Consider the following 5,838-nt stretch of genomic DNA (forward strand, 5'->3'; position numbering starts at 1 on the left):
TTTGCACCGGTGGTCTTGTCCTTTCACCTCTGCTCCAGGGTGTGGGGATGGAGGCCGCTGTGAGCACATGCCCAGCAGCTGAGGCGGGAGGGGTGATTGCTTTACTTCTTCATACCCCTACCTCCTCCTCCCTGGACTGAAGGGGAACCTCATTTTCTCCAGTTTGGCTGAGAAATGACTGGAGATATACCTAAAAACTTAAAGAAAATAAAATATTTAACAAGGAGGCATTTCATAAGTAAAATTTTGACCCAAATGTAACTAATATTTTGGCTCGTATGTAATACCTAGTCCCTAATTATGTTTATTAGGGAGTCACTTGATATTTTAGCCCTAGTTTTTAGAGAGACCACCTAGCACTAGATCCTAGACTTCTCAGTGGTAGAGACTTGACTTTATCCATTGACTTTATCCATTGACTTTATCCATTGCTTTAATCTCTGCAGTGTCCATCCAGAACAGGGCCATAAACAAGGCCCGTTCCTGTCCTCAGCTCTCAGCACCATACTGCACTGACATTTCCTCACTTCTTATAATATGGAAAGCAGATCCCATATACATCAAGACAACATAGTCTATTCCAAGGGTCCCTGTGCAGGATTTACTTATTTTCCTTTAGTCCCCACCTCCATCCATCTTCTCCAACCCAATTCTTTTCCGGTTATGTTTTTTGTCAATTCTACTGCCATTGAGTGATTAGGTGGGTAACAGAGAAGATGCAGGCATGAAGGGCAGCAATAAATACATGTCTTTGGGTTGATTGAAAGTCATCAGAGGTGGCAGAACAAGAAAAGTCAAGGAAGGTATGGCATATAGAACATAAACCAAAGTGGTGTCTCAGGGATGTTTGATCATCCACTAAACACAGAACAAGAACCCCTAATACGAAACACAAAAATCTAAAACTTACTGTACAGTTTGGTCTTTATTTTTCTGAGGGCCAGAAACCTACCATCATGTGAGATATTTTCAGGCACTAGTTAGAGAGCAGAGCACAGCCTGAGGCTTTCTGCTGGGAACTTCTCTAAAATATCCCCACTAACGTTAAAGGAGCTTTCTCATTAAAACCCCAGGAGTTTCTGTTTTTAAGGCCAGAAATAAAAAAGAAAATTATTTTTCAAGTTTGACTCTTCTCTTTGCCAAATAAGGATATTCTTTCATAGAATACACTGGAAGATTGGTATGTGAGGCTCTGAGGTTCATGAAGTCTTCAGTCAAATTCCAGCTAGGAAGGGTCATTAGGAAAATTGCAAATCAATATTGTTTATATTTGAGTTGTTAAATACAACTTCACAACATTAAAATCTGTACCATGGTGATAGGTATCATCTGAAAATGCATAACTTACCTAATGGATCATTCCATTAACTACGATAGGAGAAGAATTCAAGGCACTCTTGACTTTCCTATTGGTTTGGTCATATACTGTTCAAACAAGTCCAAACGTATTAGTTATTCTTCCTTGTCATGTATAGATCTTACCCCAGGGCTGGGGTGGGGAGAAAAAGAGGGAAAAAAAATCCAAAAGATAAGGTAAGAAAATGAGATTTTCTAGGTAAATTTCAAAATGAATTCATTATCTTAGACCATGTTTCAGTATATACTTGCCATCTCTAAGTTATCTCCACACATTTTTTTAAAACCACTCCAATTGGACTTTTACCCCCACTACTCCAGTGACACTTTGCTTGAAGGTCATTAATAAGTGGTCAGTTCTCAGACACAATTTCTCACCCATTTGCAATGTCTTGTTTTTTTAATTAAAATTTTTTTTAATTTTCATTTTTTTAACATCTTTATTAGAGTATAATTGCTTTACAATGGTGTGTTAGTTTCTGCTTTCTAACAAAGTGAATCAGCTACACGTATACATATATCCTCATATCCCCTCCCTCTTGTGTCTCCCTCCCACCCTCCCTATCCCACCCCTTAAGGTGGTCACAAAGCACCGAGCTGATCTCCCTGTGCTATGCGTCTGCTTCCCGCTAGCTATCCATTTTACAATTGGTAGTGTATATACGTCCATGCCACTCTCTCAGTTCATCCCAGCTTACCCTTCCCCCTCCCCGTGTCCTCAAGTCCATTTTCTACATCTGCACCTTTACTCCTGTCCCATCCATAGGTTCTTCAGAACCAATTTTTTTTTGATTCCATATATATGTATTAGCATACGGTATTTGTTTTTCTCTTTCTGACTTACTTCACTCTGTATGACAGTCTCTAAGTCTATCCACCTCACTACAAATAACTCAATTTCATTTCTTTTTATGGCTGAGTAATATTCCATTGTATATATGTGCTACATCTTCTCTATCCTTTCATGCATCAAAGGACACTTAGGTCGCTTCCATGTCCTGGCTATTGGAAATAGTGCTGCAATGAACATTGTGGTACATGACCCTTTTTGAATTATGGTTTTCTCAGGGTATATGACCAGTAGTGGGATTGCTGGGTCATATGGCAGTTCTATTTTTAATTTTTTAAGGAACCTCCATGCTGTTCTCCATAGTGACTGTATCAATTTACATTCCCACCAAGAGTGCAGGAGGGTTCCCTTTTCTCCACACCCTCTCCAGCATTTATTGTTTGTAGATTTTTTGACAATGGCCATTCTGACCGGTGTGAGGTGATACCTCATTGTAGTTTTGATTTGCACTTCTCTAATGATTAGTGACGCTGAGCACCTTTTAATGTGTTTGTTGGCAATCTGTACACTTTCTTAGGAGAAATGTCGATTTACAGCTCATTTTTGGATCGGGTTGTTTGTTTTTTTGATATTGAGCTGCATAAGTTGCTTGTATATTTTGGAGATTAATCCTTTGTCAGTTGCTTCATTTGCAAATATTTTCTCCCATTCTGAGGGTTGTCTTTTCGTCTTGTTTATAGTTTCCTTTGCTGTGCAAGAGCTTTTAAGTTTCATTAGGTCCCATTTGTTTATTTTATTTCCATTTCTCTAGGAGGTGGGTCAAAAAGTATCTTCCTGTGATGTATGCCATAGAGTGTTCTGCCTATGTTTTCCTCTAAGAGTTTTATCGTGTCTGGCCTTACATTGATTTCTCTAATCCATTTTGAGGTTATTGTTGTGTATGGTGTTAGGGAGTGTTCTAATTTCATTCTTTTACATGGAGCTGTCCACTTGTCCCAGCATCACTTATTGAAGAGGTTGTCTTTTCTCCATTGTATATTCTTGCCTCCTTTATCAAAGATAAGGTGACCATATTTGCATGGGTTTACCTCTGGGCTTTCTAACCTGTTCCATCGATCTATCTTTCTGTTTTTGTGCCAGTACCATACTGTCTTGATTACTGTAGCTTTGTAGTATAGTCTGAAGTCAGGGAGCCTGATTCCTCCAGCTTCATTTTTCTTTCTCAAGATTGCTTTGGCTATTTGGGGTCTTTTGTGATTCCATACAAATTGTGAAATTTTTTGTCTAGCTCTGTGAAAAATGCCATTGGAAGTTTGATAGAGATTGCATTGGATCTGTAGATTGCTTTGGGTAGTAGAGTCATTTTCACAATGTTGATTCTTCCAATCCAAGAACATGGTATGTCTCTCCATCTGTTTGTATTATCTTTAATTTCTTTCATCAATGTCTTATAGTTTTCTGCATACAGGTCTTTTGTCTCCTTAGGTAGGTTTATTCCTAGGTATTTTATTCTTTTTGTTGCAATGATGAATGGGAGTGTTTCCTTAATTTCTCTTTCAGATTTTTCATCATTAGTGTATTGGAATGCAAGAGATTTCTGTGCATTAATTTTGTATCCTGCTACTTTACCAAATTTATTGATTAGCTCTAGTAGTTTCTGGTAGCATCTTTAGGATTCTCTATTTATAGTATCATGTCATCTGCTAACAGTGACAGCCTTACTTCTCTTTTCCAATTTGCATTCCTTTTATTTCTTTTTCTTCTCTGATTGCTGTGGCTAAAGCTTCCAAAACTATGTTGAATAATAGTGGTGAGAGTGGACATCCTTGTCTTGTTCCTGATCTTAGTGGAAATGGTTTCAGTTTTTCAGCATTGAGAATGATGTTGGCTGTGGATTTGTTATATATGGCCTTTATTAAGTGTGGGAGGGGTTTGGGCCCAGCACATTGAAGGGTGTCTCCGAGCAGGTCTCTGAGTGTAGAGGTGGGGCCCTTGGTAGGGTGTAGGGGCAGAGCTTGGGCTCTGCAGAGCAGGAGGGAGGCTCCAAGAGCAGAGGATTAGGCTGGGAGCCCAACAGGCTCACCAGTGCCCAAGTGGACAGGGAAAGTGCTGGCCCTGTTCCCTTCCATTTCTTTGAAACCCTCCCCCACTGTCTCCCCCATCTCCCCTGTCCCCACTGGACCCCTAACAGTGGGTGGGTCCCTCTGGGTGTAAGAACTTCTCTCCTCCCCCAGCCGCCCCTCAGGGACGCCAGTCCCATCGCGCCTCCACTTCTCCTCCCCTCCACTTCCCACCATGCCCCACACCCCACGTCCTACCTGGTTGGTGGGGGTTCCTCCCGTCCCCTTAGGAGTCCGTGGTCAGCCACCAGTGCCTGATTGGTGCCCTAGTTGTGCAGAGACACAAATTCTGTGTCATCCTAGTCCCCCATCTTGACTCCACCCCTCAAGAGCAGTGATCTTGACAATAAAATTAAATGACCTACATCGACTTACTTGAAAGCAAAGGCTCTCAAACTGAATTATAAAACCATACTTATTTGCTACTTAGAGAGATTCATCTAAAGTCATATAATATAGAAATGTTAAAAATAAGTATTAGTAAAATAGAACAATGATATTTATGTTACAAACACCAGGGCATAATAAAAAGTACACAAAATAAAGTCTCTGTGAGACTAAAGGAAAAATCAATAATAATATGAAGAGGAAATTTCTAACAAAACACTATTAGCTAATGGTGGGAAACAAAACAAAATTCTGAAAGTCTTTGGGAGGTTTTTTTTAACTTTAAAAGGTGACATTAAGAGACACATATGAAATTTTCTAGGATTCAGAGAATATACCCATTTCAACTACTCATGCAATATTTACCAAATATTTTGGGATACAAAGAACATTTCAAATAAAAAATAAATGTAAAGGCTATGTTCGATTGTCATAATTTGATAAAACCTGAAAAAAATGTTTTCATGCAACAGAGTTGATGCCTTATCAATAAAATAAAAGGGAACTTAAAAAGTCAGACAAGTTACATGTCTTAACACCAAGTGAAAGATTTTGGGTGGAAGCTGAGGATCTTTGATTTGATTTGATTTGAAATAGAGAGAAGGCCCCAAGATCAAATTATATATACGGAAGCAGAAGAGCTTTAGTCCTGGTGTTAGGTGCTCTATGCGCCCAGAAGAAAAATGTTATATTTAGGTGGGTTGTTTTTCCTCTCTTTCCACTTGCAGGTGGTAAGTAGCAAAACCACACAGAAACAAACTTATTCAGATATTAATCTCCAAAATATTCTTTTTTATTGAAGTATAGTTGATTTACAATATTGTGCTAGTTTCAGGGGTACATCCTAGTGATTCAGTTTTTTGCAGATTATATTTCATTAAAGATTATTACAAGATATTGGGTATAATTCCCTGTGCTCTACAGTAAATCTTTGTTGCTTATCTATTTTATGGACTGCAGTTTGAATCTGTTAATCCCAAACTCCTAATTTGTACCTCCCCCTCCCTCTCCCCTTTGGTAGCCATAAATTTGTTTTCTGTGTCTGTGAGTCTGTTTCTGTTCTGCTATACACATTAATTTGTGCCATATTTTAGATTCCACATATAAGTGATATCATATGGAATTTGTCTTTCTCTGTCTGAATTACTTCACTTAGTACGATAACCTCTAGGTCCATCCATGTTG

Source organism: Lagenorhynchus albirostris, chromosome 4 (assembly GCF_949774975.1).
Source record: "Lagenorhynchus albirostris chromosome 4, mLagAlb1.1, whole genome shotgun sequence".
Taxonomy (NCBI): Eukaryota; Metazoa; Chordata; class Mammalia; order Artiodactyla; family Delphinidae; genus Lagenorhynchus; species Lagenorhynchus albirostris.